The sequence below is a fragment of the Haliotis cracherodii genome, unplaced genomic scaffold (genome assembly GCF_022045235.1).
Source record: "Haliotis cracherodii isolate W230 unplaced genomic scaffold, xgHalCrac1.p SCAF_25, whole genome shotgun sequence".
Classification (NCBI taxonomy): Eukaryota; Metazoa; Mollusca; class Gastropoda; order Lepetellida; family Haliotidae; genus Haliotis; species Haliotis cracherodii.
The window spans coordinates 7,929,027-7,949,507 of record NW_027266281.1 but is presented as its reverse complement, the minus strand read 5'-3'; the positions used below and the strand labels follow the sequence as shown (position 1 = coordinate 7,949,507).

The 20,481-nt window shown below is 40.1% G+C and overlaps 1 pseudogene; it reads right to left on the bottom strand.

Moving 5' to 3' along the window:
* Positions 1 to 1,399: 1,399 nt before the first annotated feature.
* LOC139472838 (uncharacterized) lies at positions 1,400 to 12,706 on the bottom strand (annotated as a pseudogene).
* Between the last annotated feature and the right edge of the window lie 7,775 nt (positions 12,707 to 20,481).

Here is a 20,481-nt window from a genome sequence, read left to right as displayed (position 1 = left end):
CATTTAACAACAAATAACAGTTCACAGATTGTCAGATTTTTTCTGATAACTAACATGTCCAATTTATGTACATACGATCCCTGAATCAACGAAAGTCTCCTCAGAAAGTCCAGGGTAATGCTGTCAGTGAACACGCCATTTTGTAAAGTAGTGTTGTCATATTTGATCATTTCTTTGAGGATAAGGTCCTTGAATGAAAGTATACAGGATCATATGATATCCTACTGTTTACAGTTTCAATTATGATGAAGATTTTGCATATATTTTACACATTTTTTCACACAATTTATTTCACTATGGATAGTCTCAATGTTCAAAAAACACGTCCCATTTTAATTCTGGAAACCCAAAAGTCCAGAAACTCTACGCTCTTTGCCCAGTCTCGGTTAAAGGTATTTACAAAATTAAAAATGCCTTTTTCATGGGAACATACCAAGGAAGAAAAAATGAAAAAAAAATTGTTTAAAAACTCAATATTTAGACTATGTCGCCCATGGGCCTGCCCATGGGCGAAGTCTGGCCCATGGGTAGGCCCATGGGCGAGAATATGTTCCTTTACTTAACAAGTATTTTTCTGAACGACTCTAGGATTATCGGCGACGTTTTCGATTGGTCATTGGTGATTTAATAAAAGACAGATACCAGTGATCACTTGTATGGTATTTTTTTAAAATCATTTCTCTGAGTAAATATCCGAAATTTAGATTTAAAATAATATTGTACATAACGCTGTGATTTAGTAATAAGGCGACATTAACGATGTACCTAATTTTCAGTTTTTGTGCTTTGCCTAAAATCCCAGTGGATGATATTAGAGAACAGGGAATTTCCCTCAACTCAAAACTGTGAAGTGTATTTGTGAGCATGATATATGTATTTTGATTTTTTTTCTACTTCAAAGTGAAGGTTGAAGAAATGGGAACGTTAAAACGTCCAGTCCCGGTACTTTTCTTACGGTTTGTTTGTTATTTACCTTTGTATCTTTCAAAGTATTGCTGCCGTATTTTAAGTTGAAAGATTGCTGTAAGGCAGAATTGATGCCGATATTTTTTACTTGGAATGGTGAAAAATGTTAGCAAAACGTAGATCTCGATGATCAGAAAAAACATTCTTAAAAATTTATAACGACATGCATGAATATATCACGAGGTGCGGTGCTTACATACCAATCACACAGCATCTCTATTTACCCTCAGTTAACAATTTTCCATCTGATCATGGGAAGTTCCAAACACAACAAATGACACAAGTCTGAAAATTTATTTTACAAGTTTTATTCATCTCCAAAAACAACATACAGTTTCACGTAAATAAAGACATATTAACACACGACGACGTGAACGGCACACCACGTCACTGTCAGGTCTCCTCCACCGTCTACAAAAACACGACACTAACGTCACTGAGCGCCACGGGACCTGAGCAGATCCACCACTCGCGGATGTCTATTGGATCTAGCATAGTCCGCCGCTGTCTTCCCCTCCTTGTCCCTGGCATCGATGTCCACCACGTTCAGTGACAGCACAAACTTCACTGTCTCCAAGTCTCCTCCCCAACAGGCAAAGTGAAGGATGTTTACACCGACCACGTCCACCAGTGACACATCGGCTCCTTTACTCACCAGGAGCTCCACCACGTCACTCTGTCCATACCCTGCTGCCCACATCACCGGTGTCCAGTTCCTCCATCCCCTACAGTTGACGTTGGCGCCCCGCGACAGGAGCCGCTTCACCTCCTCCAGCTTCCCCCTCCAGCTGGCGTCACGGAGGTCTCCGCAGTCTGCTGGTGATGGAGTCGCTGTAACGTAAAGTACACTCTGTACACTTCCCGACATCTTCGTCATACATCTACATTATTCACACCTCAACGTGTGGACACGTGACGCGATACGTCATTAAACACTTCCAACATGGATGCCAATACAACGATCAAGGTGAAGGACGACAGCTGGTTTATATAATCAAGGATTATATTTTCAATGTTTAAAATCTTTCTGTTACATCCAGTAGTTGTAACATTATTCTGTGTATGGCTGGAGAGTGTCAACGTTTGATGAACTGAGCTTTATAAGATGATACTGTCAGCACAGTTGCTGTTTGGAAATGTGAGGATAATAAGTTATTACTTTGGTTTATGTCAGCCTGTTTGTTTTTGTTTTACGCCGCACTCAGCAGTAGTCCAGCAATAAGATGGCGGAGTCTGATACAGACAGTCCAGTGGTTGACAACATGAGCACCGATCTACGCAACTGACAACTACGATGACATGCAAGAAGCAAGTCAGAACCCACACGGGTCTATGCACCAGCTTGTTAACTGTTGGAGGGGTTAGGGTGTGAGCTTTCTGCCTGCTGGATTCTCCCACCTACCCTGTGCAGCAGGCTTTTTTGTGGTCGTCACTGGAGTCCTCGCGGTCTGGCTCGGGCTGCTCGAGGCTGAAACACAGAACATGCTGTTCAGAAAACAATGCAAACCACAAAAGCATTATACATACTAGATATGGCCATTCGACAAATTTTATGTATTTGAAATTTTGACTGATGAATACAATTTTAAAACCATTTATCTTAGTAGAGGTATAACTATAAGGCAGTCTAGCGACTAACAAATCACTCAAACAACTATCATAAATATACAACACAAACATTGAGATTGCTGTTCATCTGAGCATTAGACACTGTCGTCATCTGTGCAGCCCTTTCTCTGTGGCTCCAGTCCAGACTTGGATCGATCGAGGTTGAAGCACAAAATATGCAGTTCATTTGGGTTGGGTGAGTTGTTTTCAACAGGTTCATAGCAATATTCGAGCAATATCTGGGCGGGAACACCAGATCAGAGCTTCACACACTGTACCCATGAGGGGGAATTGATCCCGGCGTTTTATACCCAAGCGTGTTAATTGTTTGAGGGATTAAAGTGTGAGTTTTCTGCCTGCTGGGTTCTCCCACCTACCCTGTGTAGCAGGCATTTTTGCGGTCGTCACTGGTGTAACCTCGGTCCGACTCGGATCACTAGAGGCTGAAACACAGAACATGCTGTTCAGAAAACTATACAAACCACATAAGCATTATACATACTAGATATGGCCATTCGACAAATTTTATGTATTTGAAATTTTGACTGATGGATACAATTTTAAAACCATTTATCTTAGTAGAGGTAGAACTATAAGGTAGTCTAGCGACTAACAAATCACTCAAACAACTATCATAAATATACAACACAAACATTGAGATTGCTGTTCATCTGAGCCGCGCCTGTACACGCTTGTTGGATTGAGACTTATTGTGGTACTGCCAATACAATTGTTGACTTGTTTCAAATAATTAGGATAATAAGAGATTACATGTATCAGCTTGTTATTGTAGAGACTATTTATATGAAGATTTGTGGCGTGAACTTTCAGGCTTATATTTGTTACATGTTGATGTGACCTCATCTCGTACAAAGTTGGACAGTGACAGTATCTACCACCTGCTGGGTTCTCACCACCTACCACGGGTCGTCACTGTCGTCATCTGTGCAGCCTTTTCTCTGTGGCTCCGGTCCCGACTCGGGTCGATCGAGGCTGAAGACCAAAATATGCAGTTCAGTTGGGTTGGGTGAGTTGTTTTCAACAGGTTCATAGCAATATTCGAGCAATATCTGGGCGGGGAACACCAGATCAGAGCTTCACACACTGTATCCATGAGGGGGAATTGATCCCGGGTTTTCCGCTTGAAGGGCGAATGCTTTAACCACTAGGCTACCCACCAACCCCATATATGCTGTTCAGAAAACTATATATTGCAGGGAAACATTATAACTACTGGCCTCAGAGAAGTTGTTGCCTTTCAACAAATGTGTGACTTTCAATTTTTTTCACTGATGAACTTGATTCATAATACATCTGCTGTAGAAGGGGTATTATTAATATACCGTAGCACGGAGACTGACAATTTTTTGTAATCGCTTATATTTATTTGATTTAGATTGCTGGAAAAACACATCCTGAATTAGCCTAAGCTGAACACTGCCTCTGTTCTCACTGTTGAGATATATCTCTTCTCTTGGTTGAAATGTTGCAGGAACTGAATACAATGTTATTTTGTTTGGAACATAACCATACAACATACAACATAAACGAACATTACTGCAACAGCGATAGAAATTGGCACTCGTCACACAGTGCTTGCCAAACATCCCAATAGCTCAGATATCATAACGACGAGCTCAGTAAACATATACCATTTTAAGGGTTTTATATGTTACCATTTAAGGACTAAGGACTAAACAATTTAGTTTATATTGTTGTACACAGAGGAAAGACCAGATCTCAAATAAACTGAAACACAGAATATGTGCATTTATTATATTAGAACATTACAACATGGTATTACATCAGCTACCTGCCCATAATTACCAATTATGGAATGATTTTAGTCTTACTTCGTTAGTTGTGGGTGGAATTGTTATGACAATGAAATTGTCCCCACAAGTTGGTGCGTTATTGCGTTGTTGCATGATATCTGCATTTGAGTATCAGTACTCTGAATAGCAAAGATACAGGTCACATACTGAACATTGTTTTCTAATTTTCATTGACTGCTATGTTATTACTGAATATTTGAATTATACTCAGGTAATTGTTGTCAGTGAGAATCAATGCACATCCTTATATATATTTTGACAAGGATATGACGCCCACCAGTATAATTCTGGAGGAAAATATATTTCTCGTCAATTTCAACGTCTGTGGACAATGGACATTTTACACAATTTTAACATCGTCAAATCGACAACTGTCTTGATGGTTTTTCTATGTCAATATTGCCTTTGCCAATTGATGACAACAGGCTATCGTAAATTATTTGTTGTTCCAAATGACTTTGCTTGATGTTTTAGTCCCAACCCTCTCCCAAACAAGCACTCTTTACTAGACTCTTTACTAGTTCAGAGGATAAAACTTACAAGCATATATTTTGCAATATACTGATTAAACTAGAGCAAGTTTTTCAGTTGAAACGAGGAATGAATGTTTACATCGAGACGTTTGTTTATTCCCGGTGACAGGCAAAACAAACGTCTGGGTGTAAACATTGTGTGAAGCAAGCACCTGATTCCTTCAAAATGTATTCTGTTGTACATCAATCTTACTATAGTTACAATGTCTGTTTCATTTAATTTTCTAACAAAATTCTGAAGTACAAACTAAAAACTTACCACCGTTTACGTCCTAACACGAGTGCCACATCTCACTGCCAGTCAGGAAACGCCTTGACTGGCGAAGGGGCGAGCTATGACGTCAGTGTGACGTGTCTGGTTAGGAGCATGGCATAGTTTGGCGCTCGACTGCTTGTGCCGATCACTCTAAGATAATACAGTATGGAGTGATACTAGATCTACAAGTCTTACTACACTCTTACCATATTCCGTTTCAGATTGCATGTTGAGGTAAAAAATTAAGCCTACTTCATTGGTTAAAGAAATCTACCTCATCATTGTGATTAAAATATGTCTTTATTTTTTTTTCTAGGATGCGTCGCTAAAAGATCAAAGGCACCGACTATACTTTATCCTGTGACAAAGCATTGTTTCCGCGTGAAGATCCGGAGTAGAATAAGGTCTTGAGCAACCCATGCTTGGCGTAAAACGCGACTATGCTTGTCGTAAGAAGCTAGGTCGGGTGGTCAGCCAGGTTTACTTGGTTGATGCATGTCATCGATCCCAATTGCGTGGATCGATGTTCATGATATTAATCACTGGATTGTCTGGTTTATTATTATCGATCATTTACAGACAGCCGTCATTTAGCTGGAATATTGCTGCGTGCGGCGTTAAACAACAAACCAACCAAACCAACCATGCGACAACAGTCACAAAATTGTTCGATTTGGGCGTTGATGCCCTACGAATTAAGTATGTCTTCAGCATGGATCGATGCTCATGACATCAATCACTGTAACGACTAGATCTATTGACTGTAACGACTCGATCTATTGACTGTAACGACTCGATCTATTGACTGTAACGACTCGATCTACTGACTGTAACGACTCGATCTATTGACTGTAACGACTCGATCTATTGACTGTAACGACTCGATCTATTGACTGCAAGCCTGCTCTTCTCACTTTACCAAGGGAACATATTTTTAAACTGGTCGAGCCCGACTTGCCTGGCCCTTGCCCTGAGACATCATTTTGGTTTGTTAAGAACCATCAGACCATGAACTCATGTTTGTGTTTTGATCGGAAAATTACCAAGAACTACTGACCAGTTCCTCAACCTTGTCACATGCAAACATAGCATCGAAGCTATCGCGACGGTAGCCACCATTTTGAATGTTGTATTTGTAAAACATGTCGGCCGCTGACATAGTGATGAAGTGTTGCCTTGTCGCTGTTACATTTCGTATTGGTTATTTTCAAAACATTTACTGAACATGAAATGTGACTGTAGATGAATGCGCCCAAGTATTTAACTCAGCAATAACACATGTGCATACTTAAGTCCGTTAAGTTGGAACTAAATCTGTGGGTTAAAGAGTCGTTGGTTATCTGATATACTAGTAATTTATCGATAAAGGATCGTCAAAAAGGATATCCTCAATGACCATTAGTTCGCACCGCTTTTAACAGTATTTCGGTTATACCACGGTGTGTCAGCTTGTGGCAGTACACGGGTGCCCCAGTCGTCTATAAGGCGCCGCGATTGTGGGTTCGAGTCCCTGTTCGTCCCGATCATGTTTCTAGGTTTGTCAGCACCATACCCGTGCTCGTGGATTTCACCGAAGTGGTAAACGTCTGAGACCTGCATCACTTCATGTTTAGCTCCCACATTAAGCTGACACATCGTTATGTAACTGGAATACTGTTTAAAGCGGCGTTAAAACCAACTCACACACCACATGTGCGGCGGAAGGATATTTGCTGATCAATTTCCGTCTATGACTTGTCACAGATTCTTGTTACTTCGCGTGCCTCGCCGTGATATTGCTGGAATAATGCCAAAAGCATACTCACTCACTCACTAACTTCGCGTGTCATACAAAGATACCTTTCACAGATCTGTCAGGCACCTTTATCACTCTAAGGTCGGATTAATAATCAATTGATAATATTTTCATTTATGCATTAAAATATTTGTCTACTTTAATGTTTCGACAAGGGGGGTTCCACCCCCACTGAACCCCCTGTGTTGTCTGTGTAAGAAAATACTGATCTGCAGACAGCGTTCGGCTTTGCCCGTAATAAAGAACTGCGCATGCATTGAACATTTTTCATTCAACAACTTCCCTACAAACGTAAAGAATGTTCGTTCCGGTTTGAGGACCCAACAACTGACATCTACGCCTATGTCTGTATTCCAGTGTTAAATTAATTATTCGTACTCTTCGGGCGCTTTTAAAGCTGAATGTATTTGGCGATAAATGTCACCGTCTATATTAATGGCAAACCAAATCAACGCCAAATGAAAATGGCAGCCAACATTCCATGCAACTAGGCCTTGCGTATTTAGCATGAAAACAAAACTATTGTGTCTATATCATAAGCCTCCAGGGGACAACTGCCGTTTCAAGGAACCACCTGTCATTGTATACTATAGATGACGCTTTTACGTTGTGTTTTTCCACATTTACACGAACGAACGATCGAGCTGATCGAGGTAAGGCCAAGCGATGAAACTCCCCTTCTGCCTGCAAATAGCTAAATTGCCAATGCAAGAGAATAACCAATCTAGATTATCCGCCGAAACAGATTCCATTTTGGATAGAGGGCAAATAGCGGTAAAAATTATGTGAATGACCACTGAAAATCAGTGATGACACCAGTTGTACGCGAAAAGGATGAACATGTCCTGACCTACGGGTAGCGCTACTGTTCAGTGTTAGAAGTGTTTATGACGCTTCTCGCTGCCATTAGAAACACAGGGCTGGTGTATCATGTCTACTCTACAGTGTTAGAAGCATTAATGACGCTTCTCACTGCCATTAGAAACACAGGGCTGGTGTATCATGTCTACTGTACAGTGTTAGAAATATCAATGACACTTCTCGCTGCCATTAGAAACATGTGACTGGTGTATCATGTCTATATTCCATCAACTCCAGCCTTTGGTGTTTATATTTAAAAAGCTTTTAGGTACAATCAAGCACGCTCCTTCTGCCAATATTTCAAAGACCATCAACTGACCCTTGCTCAGACGTTGTTTAATCAAGGTTATAACACCCAAGGCCTCAGTGAAGGGTGGAGGGCATATCAAAATTTGACGCGTCTGTGACCAAAATGATGTCCGACACAATGCCCTTATTTGACCCTTTTGGCAAACACCTGGTATCATCACATGCTCATGATAAAGACAGTTTTAAATGTTCCCAACAGGTTATAGAAATCCAACCTTTCTGTTTCTGTTCCGTCAAGTCTTGGATGTGTTTCTCACGCAGCGCATCACGTTCCTCAAGTTCCTGTATCTGTAATGATGAAATTTAAATTTAGTCTGGTGGATCATTTGATCGACACACTCATACACTAATCATGCTAAAAACACAAATACCAAGAAAATATTAGAACGAAATCAGCAAACCTAGGAGTGAGTGAGGTTTTACGCCGCTTTTTGCAATATTCCAGCGATATCACGGCGGGGGACACCACAAATGGGCTTCACACATTGTACCCATATCGGGAATAGAACCCGGTTCTTCGGCGTGACGAGCGAACGCTTTAACCACTAGGCTACCTGACCGCCCCCGCAAAACTGTGATAACGGTCCATTATGTCATTGGGCGTGGTCACCATGGCAAGCGAAAGTTAGTCACAACGTTTGCAAAATTCGTAATTTCGAAAAATTAAAAAAAACAACACGCAACCTGAGTATTTAGGTTGGGTACTAGTATATACATGAGTATTTACCTGACATATTGAGTATATACAGGAGTATTTACCTGGCAGTTTGAGTATGTACAGGAGTATTTACCTGACATGTTGAGTTTATACAGGACTATTTTCCTGACAGGTTGAGTATATACAAGAGTATTTTGCTGACAGTTTGTGAATTTACAGGAATATTTACCTGACAGTTTGTGAATATACAGGAGTATTTACCTGACAGTTTGTGAATATACAGGAGTATTTACCTGACATTTTGTGTATATACAGGAGTACTTACCTGACAGTTTGAGTATATACAGGAGTATAAACTGATAGTTTGAGTATATACAGTGGTGTTTATCTGACGGTTTGTGTATATACAGGATATTCACCTAATAGATCCATGCTTTCAATTCATATAGTGTTAAAATAGCCATTGCTAACGGTGATGCAAGGTCTCTAATTGGTTTTGTAACATGGCAATGTTGTAATTGGATTACATTGTTTATATAAGGATTCAGTGGAAATTCATGACATTGTGTTTTAGTGATAAACCGTTGTCAGTAATGTATTACTAGATAATGTAAGCAGTGGTGTGGAAGTTACTGTACGTTGATTCTCTTTGGTTCAAGTACAATCTGGAATCTTCTAGAACAGCTATAGACTACCACGAAATGGTATGGATTTTTCTAGAAAGTATTTAGAGTCTATAAGCGGGAAATAACATGCCTCTCTCATCTCACATTACATCAAGTCCAGAGGCTGTGTGAAGATACTATTTTCACCCTGGATATTCAGCCTGGGCCAATTTTGGAAGCTTGACCATTGTTGCTGCTAGGTGAATATTATTATCTCTGACTTTATTGCTATTACCATTGCTATCAATTTGATATGTTTGTACTGCCATTGGATTTTGTACTACCACCATATTGTGTATTGTCATTCTAATTATTTTGCAGTATTTTATATATTTGTAAGCCTAGTAAATTTTAAATTGATCGATATTGCTGGTGCAGACAGGGAACAAATTGTATGTAAGCCAATAAACCCAATGTCAGCATGCCCTGTAAACCGTGTGTTGACATGCCAAGTAAACCCTAAGTTGATATGCCCAGTAAACCCTGTGTTGATATGCCAAGTAAACCCTGTGTTGACATGCCCAGCAAATACTATGTCTACATGCCCTGTAAACCCAATGTTGACATGCCCCATAAACCTTCTGTTGATTTGTCATGCTAAGTAAACCCTACGTTGATATGCCCAGTAAACCCTATGTCGACATGCCAAATAAACCCTATGTTGACATGCCAAGTAAACCCTATGTTGATATGAACAATAAACCCTATGTCGACATGCCCAGTAAACCCTTTGGTGACATGCCCAGTAATCCCTATGTTGACATGCCCTGTACACCCTGTGTTGACATGCCAAGTAAACCCTAAGTTGATATGCCCAGTAAACCCAGTGTTGATATGCCAAGTAAACCCTATGTTGACATGCCCAGAAAACCCTATGTTTACATGCCCAGTAAACCCTATGTCGACATGCCCAGTAAACCCCAGTTTGATATGCCCAGTAAACCCTATGTCGACATGCCCAGTAAACCCTATATTGATGTGCCCTGTAAACCCTATGTCGACATGCCCAGTAAACCCTATATTGATGTGCCCTGTAAACCCTATGTCGACATGCCCAGTAAACCCCAGTTTGATATGCCCAGTAAACCCTATGTCGACATGCCCAGTAAACCCTATATTGATGTGCCCTGTAAACCCTATGTCGACATGCCCAGTAAACCCTATATTGATGTGCCCTGTAAACCCTATGTCGACATGCCCAGTAAACCCCAGTTTGATATGCCCAGTAAAACCTATGTCGACATGCCCAGTAAACCCTATATTGATGTGCCCTGTAAACCCTATGTCGACATGCCCAGTAAACCCTATATTGATGTGCCCTGTAAACCCTATGTCGACATACCCAGTAAACCCTATATTGATGTGCCCTGTAAACCCTATGTCGACATGCCAAGTAAACCCTATATTGATGTGCCCTGTAAACCCTATGTCGACATGCCCAGTAAACCCTATATTGATGTGCCCTGTAAACCCTATGTCGACATGCCCAGTAAACCCCAGTTTGATATGCCCAGTAAAACCTATGTCGACATGCCCAGTAAACCCTATATTGATGTGCCCTGTAAACCCTATGTCGACATGCCCAGTAAACCCTATATTGATGTGCCCTGTAAACCCTATGTCGACATGCCAAGTAAACCCTATATTGATGTGCCCTGTAAACCCTATGTCGACATGCCCAGTAAACCCTATATTGATGTGCCCTGTAAACCCTATGTTGACATGGTGTCATTCCTCATCTTGGAACAGAACTTCCCCAAAAGCCATTGGAACAATGACCTGTTTCGGGTTAATGTTTCATCAGGAGTTGTGTTTTGGTGATTGTTTACGATTGGGGACTTACAACCTGAGTGATTTGCGGTGGAAAACAATTATTTCATTGTTTCAATTTACATGAACTAAATTCAACATTTATAGTTCACCTTTACGTTTCTTTTTTAGGAGAGTATATTTACTGTGTTAATGCCGTATAGACGGCTAACTCTATTTTTCCATGGTTTCAAATGAATAGTAGAACTGCATGATCGTAATGCATGTAATTCCTCGGCTAAATAGCCTGTTGAATGTCTGGGGGCTTGTGAGCTGACACCCAACCCTGAGAGTACTTGGAATTTAGCCAGGCTAGCTGCTGCTTTCCAAACATGTTTTCCAAACAGTCTACCACTTCTTTGCTTCATTACATCAACACCATATGCATTGCTACTACAAACATTCCTGTCGGTGTGAGTCATGGCTCCATCGTAATTCGCACTACCTTATATGGAATTATTTATCATTCGAGACGGAAAACGTACAAATTTATGGATAACAACTTCTGGTTTATAACAAATAGCGATATGTTCCATATATATATATATATATATATATATATATATATATATATATATATATATATATATATATATATATATATATGCATTCCATTGTGTGATAAGCAGCAGATTAACATTGACAACAACATGTGATAGATAACAAATACACACAGGCTCATGAATATTCATAGAGCACCTTGCTTATTAAATAGACTGGTTCTGATAAGAAATACCAGGCTTTATGGTCTGATATAGGTGAATGTGTAAAGTGTGTGAGTGTCTGTACTTACCCTTTGCTGTATTCCCTGAAAGTCCCGATGGATGTCTTTGGTCAGCTCCCCTCGTAGTTTGCCAAGACTCACTTTGTAAGAGTCCCTTTCGCGTTTAACTTGTCTGAACTGTCGTTTAACTGAGCGAAGTTGTGTCTTTGTGTTATGTACTTTAGTTTTCAGGCTGTTAACTACATCAAGAACACGTCCGCTTATAATATTGCCAATGTATTCTTCTTTCAGGATGACAGTCATCGCTTGGTTCACTAGAGGCTTTATCAAGGCAGGGATGAACGTGTTAGTCAGTTCTTCTTTCAGCAAGTCAAAGTTATTACTCATTTCAGTCCCCAAATCAGCAACTGTGCCTGTCCACGCCTGGATCGTTCTGTCCAGCAGGTTTAGTTTTCTAGAGAAGGCTGCCAAGTTGATATCAGCATGTACGTCTCTGACACCACACAACGACACAAGAATGATGAATACAACCCTTGTTAGTTCCATCGTGTAGGGATGATATGCAGCTCTTCGCAGTTATGAGAAGACTGTGTTGGTGCTGGATCGAAACATCGAACCTAGTCTGACTCACGTGTTTGACAAAAAGCCAACTCGGGATGCTCTGACAGAAAATTCCTGTGCGTACATGTGGTACCACAGCAGCAAATAAGGCGGGCAACTTCAACAGAGTATCGTGTTTCATACAAAGTATGTTGCCACAAGAGTCTCGCGTTGAGAGTATTATTACTATTGAAGTAACTTGAAAAATATAAGATTTCTTGTTTACATTAACTAATCTCCATCCAACCCCTCAACATTAATAATGTGTGTAAATTACTTCTATTAGTCTCACGCTGCGGAACTTACTTATTACCCATCCCCAAAACCAGGGTCTTTATGTCCAATGAACAACATATACCTTTGATCCACCCGTAGCAGACACCCAGGCCTCTATGACGCATAAAGTCTCACATATACCTTCCCCATCCAATCCCCCACCCCTCAAAAAAAAACCTCCCTCTCTCACCATGGCTAACAATCATTATGTTTCTAGACGAAGACATTTGGAAACAAGTTCGTCTGAGAAGGCTAATACTCATGTTGATTCCTTGTGATCGAAGCTACAGATCATGAACCAATCAAATTGAACACTTTCAGTATATCCAGATCTGTTCATGGCCATTGTGGGGAGGTTAAAATGTGACACGTTTGCGCAGTGGAGCTCTTCTGGTGGAATGTGTGAGGACTCTGAACTATTGCCAGGACAAAAATCAAGTTTAGCCTGTCAAACGTTTTACCAGAAAGGATGATAAATCAACTACTGTTCCAACGGACACATATTAATTCACTTTTGCCCGTTGACCTGTTCCCAATTCAATTAATGCTGGTTATGTCAACATCGGAGTGGAGGTGTAAGTCCCCAATACACTCCGATGCTTCAAATGTAAAAAGTGGATATGGTTCGAAAACCCGCACACACCCCATGGTTTGTCATCGTTATGGTGATGACAATATAAGTGCAGATTGTCCTGAAGATTTGAAATGTTCAAACTGTGATGGGAAACACATGGCAACTTCAAAATTCTACCCTGTTTATCAAACAGAAATCAAAAGTCTTAAACTAAACAAGGCAGGCAGCTTATTTTTACTCTAAATTCTTCTTCTGCTGAAGCCAAATCTGCTAAACCTCTCCATCTGTTCTGTGTGAGACTGAGTTGACATGGGTCAAGTCTGATCAACCTGTCGTAGCTTCGGCTGTCAATCAGTCAGAAAAAGCTGACAATCAATCTGAATCAACATATTCTCCCTCTCAGGCTGATACTGGGACAATTCATGTCGCACCAGCAAATGCAGAACAAAAGCTATTAAAAAAAGAAAGAAAAAAGTGAAATAAAAATTAAATGTCCATCAAACGCCCAATACCCCCTCGTCCTCGGATATTATTTCTCCACAACAGCTTTGGTGCTCATGTTCACATGAGAGATTACCATTTGAGCCACCATGGCTCAAGCATCAAATCTAATAAAACTGTAGAGGGCTTAGGAATAAATATAATGACTTACAACTCTAAATTCAAGATTTTAAACCAGGTGCAATATGTTTACAAGAAACATGCTATAAAGACACTGATATAATCAACTAATTATCAACTCCTGAAACATTTACCAGACCCATATTAGGAACCCTTTTCGTTATTTTTGATGACATATTGACATCAGGTAAGTTTCTTTCCCCATGACGTCAAAGCTATTAAAAAAAAGAAAGAAAAGGGTGAGACAAAAATTAAAACTTTCTTCCACACATTAATTACTTAAAAAATAAATGCCTGAAGCCACTCGCTCCATTGAAAGTCGTTTCCGGTTCAAAGCGGGGAGGGGATCAGAAAACCCTCCTCCAACTGCAGAGCGCTCAAAACAGGATTACATCTCGATCGTATATGGCGGAGGTTGTAAACGTTTAAAAAACTAGATTATATTCATCATCAGAGACTGGGGCTTTGCCTTTGAGCCTTTAGAGCTTCTCTGAGACAAAGTGTGTATGTTGAGGCTGGTTGTGTTATTAATCCTCTATATACAGAATGATATTATAAAAAGGTCATCTCTTATTCTACTCATCAATACTCTGCTGCTGTCAAATTTAGTCGTCCCATGTTGGAGGTATAGAGAATAAGAAACTATATCTGCGCTGTAAGGAGCATGGGATTGTAGCGCCACACTAACACATCTGTTAGACTAGTCATACATGTATAATCGACGTGCATGTCAGCTTGACCCGTTTTAACTTTGGTATATTAAGATTTAGTGAGTTGTATATTAGTTGTTTGTGGAAACAGTAATGGGCATAAGATGTTTCAAGAAGGTATGGATTTCGGCCAGATGACTTCACATTGTGTTTGGCCGATGTCAGAGTGACATGTGGGGGGCACGGGTGGCCCAGTCGTCTAAGGCGCCGAGATTCGCTGTGCAGAGTTGCGTCCCTCGGGCACGCCAGAAACCTATGATTGTGGGTTCGAATCCCGGTTCGATCCGATTATGTTTCTAGGTTTGTCAGCACCATACCCGTGCTCGTGGGTTTCACCGAAGAGGTAAACGTCTGAGACCTGCATCACTTCGGGCTTTCCTCCCACATTAAGCTGACACGTCGCGATATAACTGTAATACTGTTAAAAGCGGCGTAAACCAAACTCATTCACTCACTCGGAGTGACCTGAACGAAACTCGGTATAGGATGTTGGCACTTTTCCTTTGACTTGCTCAACCTTCAGATAAGGTTTAGTGTAAATAAATCAGAACATCTGCTATTGAGCTACCCCCCAACTACTGCAGTTCGAGACATATATGACATCAACAACAACAACACTCACTCACTTACTCCGTAGTACTCTAGCATGAGACATATGTGCCATCAACAATAATTCATATGGTATGATTCATGGTTATATAAAACATGCACAATCACAAACATGTGCCACATATGTTGCAAACATTATCATGTGCCAAGAAAACAGTTTTTATACCATTCCATTCTGAAAACACTTTAAACATATATCATGTATACCACTACGATTATATCTACCTAATACCTATTGTGTCTTAATAGCAATAGCATTTGTTATAGGAAGTCATTGTTGTGAAAACGTATCATTAGTTTTGCTTTGAATTTCTGTTTTTTTCTTTTTCTACTTATGTATTACGTAAATACGTGTACTCATGCCATTATCTCATATCCTGATTCTGAATTTAAAAGTTGGTTTACATTCTGGGATACATATGTGCGCTTTCTGACAGTATAGGTACTAAAATTGCTTTTAGGTATCTACCTACAAAATATCTTTGCGCCGTGTTGATCCTCTGTCTAAGAGATATCTGGCATACATGTACTTTTGCGCGCCATTCGGCATCCTTTTCGGAGAGCATTTTATACGATATGTAGCTATCAGGGCCTTCATAAAAATTGTATTTATATATTGGATATGGCGATTCCTAAATTGTTATCTTCATGTAATTTACATATTGGACATCGGAATGTAAGAGAAATAAAAGTCAACGTAGTCCAACATAATTCTCTGTTTTTCAACTCACACATCCTAACTGTGCTATGTGTCACAATCATTCTTCTAATTGGTATATTTTACAAATAAGAACTAACAAAATGCAGCAAGGAGGGTTTGGGTCATCCAGGTACAGCCGGGCTCATGTGACATTTGCGGAGGGCCCCTGTCACCTCTACACGCATTCCCGACAGCGGATGAGACTTCTCTGTAGTCGAACCCACCAAGAACTTCCAGGAATGTTGTTACAACTGATACATCGACAGTCTATTTTTAGATCCACATTTCCTGCAGAAAGGATAGTTTGGGCATGTGTGGGAGGGTTGTTCCAATGGAGGCAGTGTGTGCATTGGCTGTTTTTGTTTTGTTTTTCTCATAGGGTGGACTTTATATTTGAAGGCGCAGGCGAAGGATGTAGGGAGGGCTGTTGATTGAAATGTTAGGAAGATTGTGTTTTTTGTCTGCTGTGAATTAAGAGATAAACATATTGTGTTTTCAATGTAGAGCTAGGTTACCTGTATATTTAACCCCGCTAAATTGAATTTGGAACCGATCGCGCAGCGTGAGGTTTCAAATGTTAAATTTAGCGGGGTTTAATCTACAGGTAACCTAGCTCTACATTGAAAACACAGTATGTTTATCTCCATTCTACCATGACTAAATAAAACGCAAACTCTGAGTGAAGCGGCATGGGTTGAGTTCAGTGTTTTGAGTGGGTTATCGATCTGAATTGCGGAATCACCAAACAAAATATGGTGTTGTATATACGCAAGCAGTTTGTTTACACCGTAATACTTAGCTCGAACATATGACAGGCATGGAAAGTATATAATCACGGCAACTTGGTAAGCTAACATGAGGTGGGCATCCCTAAAGAAAACAAAGCAAGCTTTGCAAGGCTTTCGCTCTACATCGCATGTCACCATTATGACGTCATATCGCTCATTGTGACGCAAAAGATATGACGTCACAGTCGTATATAGAAAAGCGCCAAAATTCCAAGCTCCTTGTTGTCTCCAAAACGTAAATACATTCCCTTTGTTGATTTCTGTCGTATTTGTCTGCACGAAATGTATTGCCACACATCCTTTGAATATTGTAGTAACCGCATCTGTGCATTTTGTAACCTGTAATTGTAGATATAATTATTTAAATGTGCCTACCGACAATGACTGAAAATAGTACTATTCTATCAATTTTAGCTTCCGCGGTGATGCGGCCGTCAAACCAGCTGTTTCAATCAGAGGGGGTTTATTGTGATTTAATAGCCTCTGATTGACCAATCAGAATCGAGTAAATTCCAAATTCATGGTAGAATTTGCGTTTTCTTCTTGGTGTTTGGGAAGTCTCTCATTTGTGTTGTGTGTATTCTGTTGTATCTTGTGTTCTGTCATCAGTGTGTGTATGTATGTGACCACTTGTACCTGGCGCAGAAATCTAGGGGTTTGCCATCTGTGCTGTGTGCTGTGCTGTGTGCTGTGTTCTGTGTACTGTGCTGTCTGATGTTCTCTGTACTGTGTGCCGTTCTGTGTCCTGTGTTGTGTGACATTTTCTGAGCTGTGTGCTGTTCTGTGTTCAGTGTTTTGTACTGTCTTATGTGTTCTATGTTGTGTAATGTGTTCTTCGTTGGTTGCTGTGTTCTGAGCTGTGTGCTGTAATGTGTTTCGTGTTCTGTAGTGTGTCCTGTGTTCTATGTTGTGTGATGTGTTCTGTGTTGTTTGCTGTGTTTTATGTTGTGTGATGTGTTCTGTGTTGTTAGCTCTGTTCTATGTTGTGAGATGTGTTCTGAGCTGTGTGCTGTTCTGTGTTCCGTGTTCTGTACTGTGTTCTCTGTTCTGTGCTGTGTTATATGTTCTATGTTGTGTGATGTGTTCCGTGTTGTTAGCTCTGTTCTATGTTGTGAGATGTGTTCTGAGCTGTGTGCTGTTCTCTGTTCCGTGTTCTGTACTGTGTTCTCTGTTCTGTGCTGTGTTATGTGTACTATGTTGTGTGATGTGTTCTGTTGTATTTGCAGTGTTCTGTACTATGTTATGTGTTCTATGTTGTGTGAGGTGTTCTGTGTTGTTTGCTGTGTTCTATGTTGTGAGATGTGTTCTGAGCTGTGTGCTGTTCTGTGTTCCGTGTTCTGTACTGTGTTCTCTGTTCTGTGCTGTGTTATATGTTCTATGTTTTGTGATGTGTTAAGAGGAATAATTGAAAAACAAGACCTTGAGCATAAAGAAGTCGTTGGTTTTACAATATCAATTCTCTTTGTTAAAATGTTTCAATAACTGAATAGACCGTTATTTTGTTTTGGAACAGAAACATACAACATTCATAAATATAAATACACCAGTGATAACAACTGGCACTAGTGTCCTTGCCACACTTCCCCATAGTTCAAGTATCATAACGACTAGTAGACATTTGCCATTGGTAAGGGGTGTGCTATATGTCATCAATATAAGGACTTATTATGTTTGTTTCAATGGCTGTTCACTGATGAAAAATCAGATATAAAATTCATTAAATGTGTACAGCATCAGCTACCTACTCATTATTTCAAATTATGGACTTTAATTGTTGGTGGAATTGTTATGCCAATGAAATAAATGGCCCCCGCAAGCGTCATTTCGTTGTTTCATGAATCTAATATCTGCATATGAGTATCAATACTCTGAATAGCAAACCTACATTGTACAGGTAAGTCAAATACTAAAAATTGTTTTCCAGATGTCTATGTTATTCTTGTGTGTTTACGTTACATTCAGGTATTTGCTGTCTGTGAGAATCCATGGATACCGTTTGATATTTTGACCAGGATATGGTGCCCACCGGTGTAATCCTTGAGAAAACTGATGTTTTACTCCCAACATGCACGCATGCGCGCGCGCGTGCACGCACACACACACACACACACACACACACACACACACACACACACACACACACACACACACACACACACACACACACACACACACACACACACACACACACACACACACACACACACACACGCACGCACGCACGCACGCACGCACGCACATACACACACACTCACACACACACTCTTAACTTATTACTAAAACTCGTGCATCGTATATCGTTTGGTGTTTCAGGTAATACAGTTGTTATGGTATTTTCGGTATTTCTAATAAGCAATGTCATACTTCAAGCATACAAATGACTGGATTACAGTGGTCACAGATAAGCTTACTATGGTATTTTCGGTATTTCTTAGAAGCAATGTCATACTTTCAGCATACAAATAACGGGAGTACAGTGGTCACAGATAAGCTTACTATGGTAGTTTCGGTATTTCTTAGAAGCAATGTCATACTTTCAGCATACAAATGACTGGAGTACAGTGAACACAGATAAGCTTACTATGGTATTTTCGGTATTTCGTAGAAGCAATGTCACACTTTCAGCATGCAAATGACGGGAGTACAGAGGTCACAGATAAGCTTACTATGGTATTTTCGGTATTTCTTAGCAGCAATGTCATACTTTCAGCATACCAATGACGGGTGTACAGTGGTCACAGATAAGCTTACTATGGTATTTTCGGTATTTCTTAGAAATGTCATACTTTCAGCATACCAATGACGGGAGTACAGTGGTCACAGATAAGCTTACTATGGTATTTTCGGTATTTCTTAGCAGCAATGTCATACTTTCAGCATACCAATGACGGGAGTACAGTGGTCACAGATAAGCTTACTATGGTATTTTCGGTATTTCTTAGAAATGTCATACTTTCAGCATACCAATGACGGGAGTACAGTGGTCACAGATAAGCTTACTATGGTATTTTCGGTATTTCTTAGCAGCAATGTCATACTTTCAGCATACCAATGACGGGAGTACAGTGGTCACAGATAAGCTTACTATGGTATTTTCGGTATTTCTTAGAAATGTCATACTTTCAATATACCAATGACGGGAATACAGTGGTCACAGGTCAGCTTACTATGGTATTTTTGGTATTTCTTAGAAGCAATGTCATACTTTCAGCATACAAATGACGGGAGTACAGTGGTCACAGATAAGCTTACTATGGTATTTTCGGTATTTCTTAGCAGCAATGTCATACTTTCAGCATACCAATGACGGGAGTGCATTGGTCACAGATAAGCTTACTATGGTATTTTCGATATTTCTTAGAAATGTCATACTTTCAGCATACCAATGACGGGAGTACAGTGGTCACAGATAACCTTACTATGGTATTTTCGGTATTTCTTAGAAGCAATGTCATACATCAAACATACCGATGGCGTGAGTACAGTGGTCACAGATAAGCTTCCCGTGGTATTTTCGGTATTTCTTAGAAGCAATGTCATACTTTCAGCATACAAATGACTGGAGTACAGTGGTAACAGGTCAG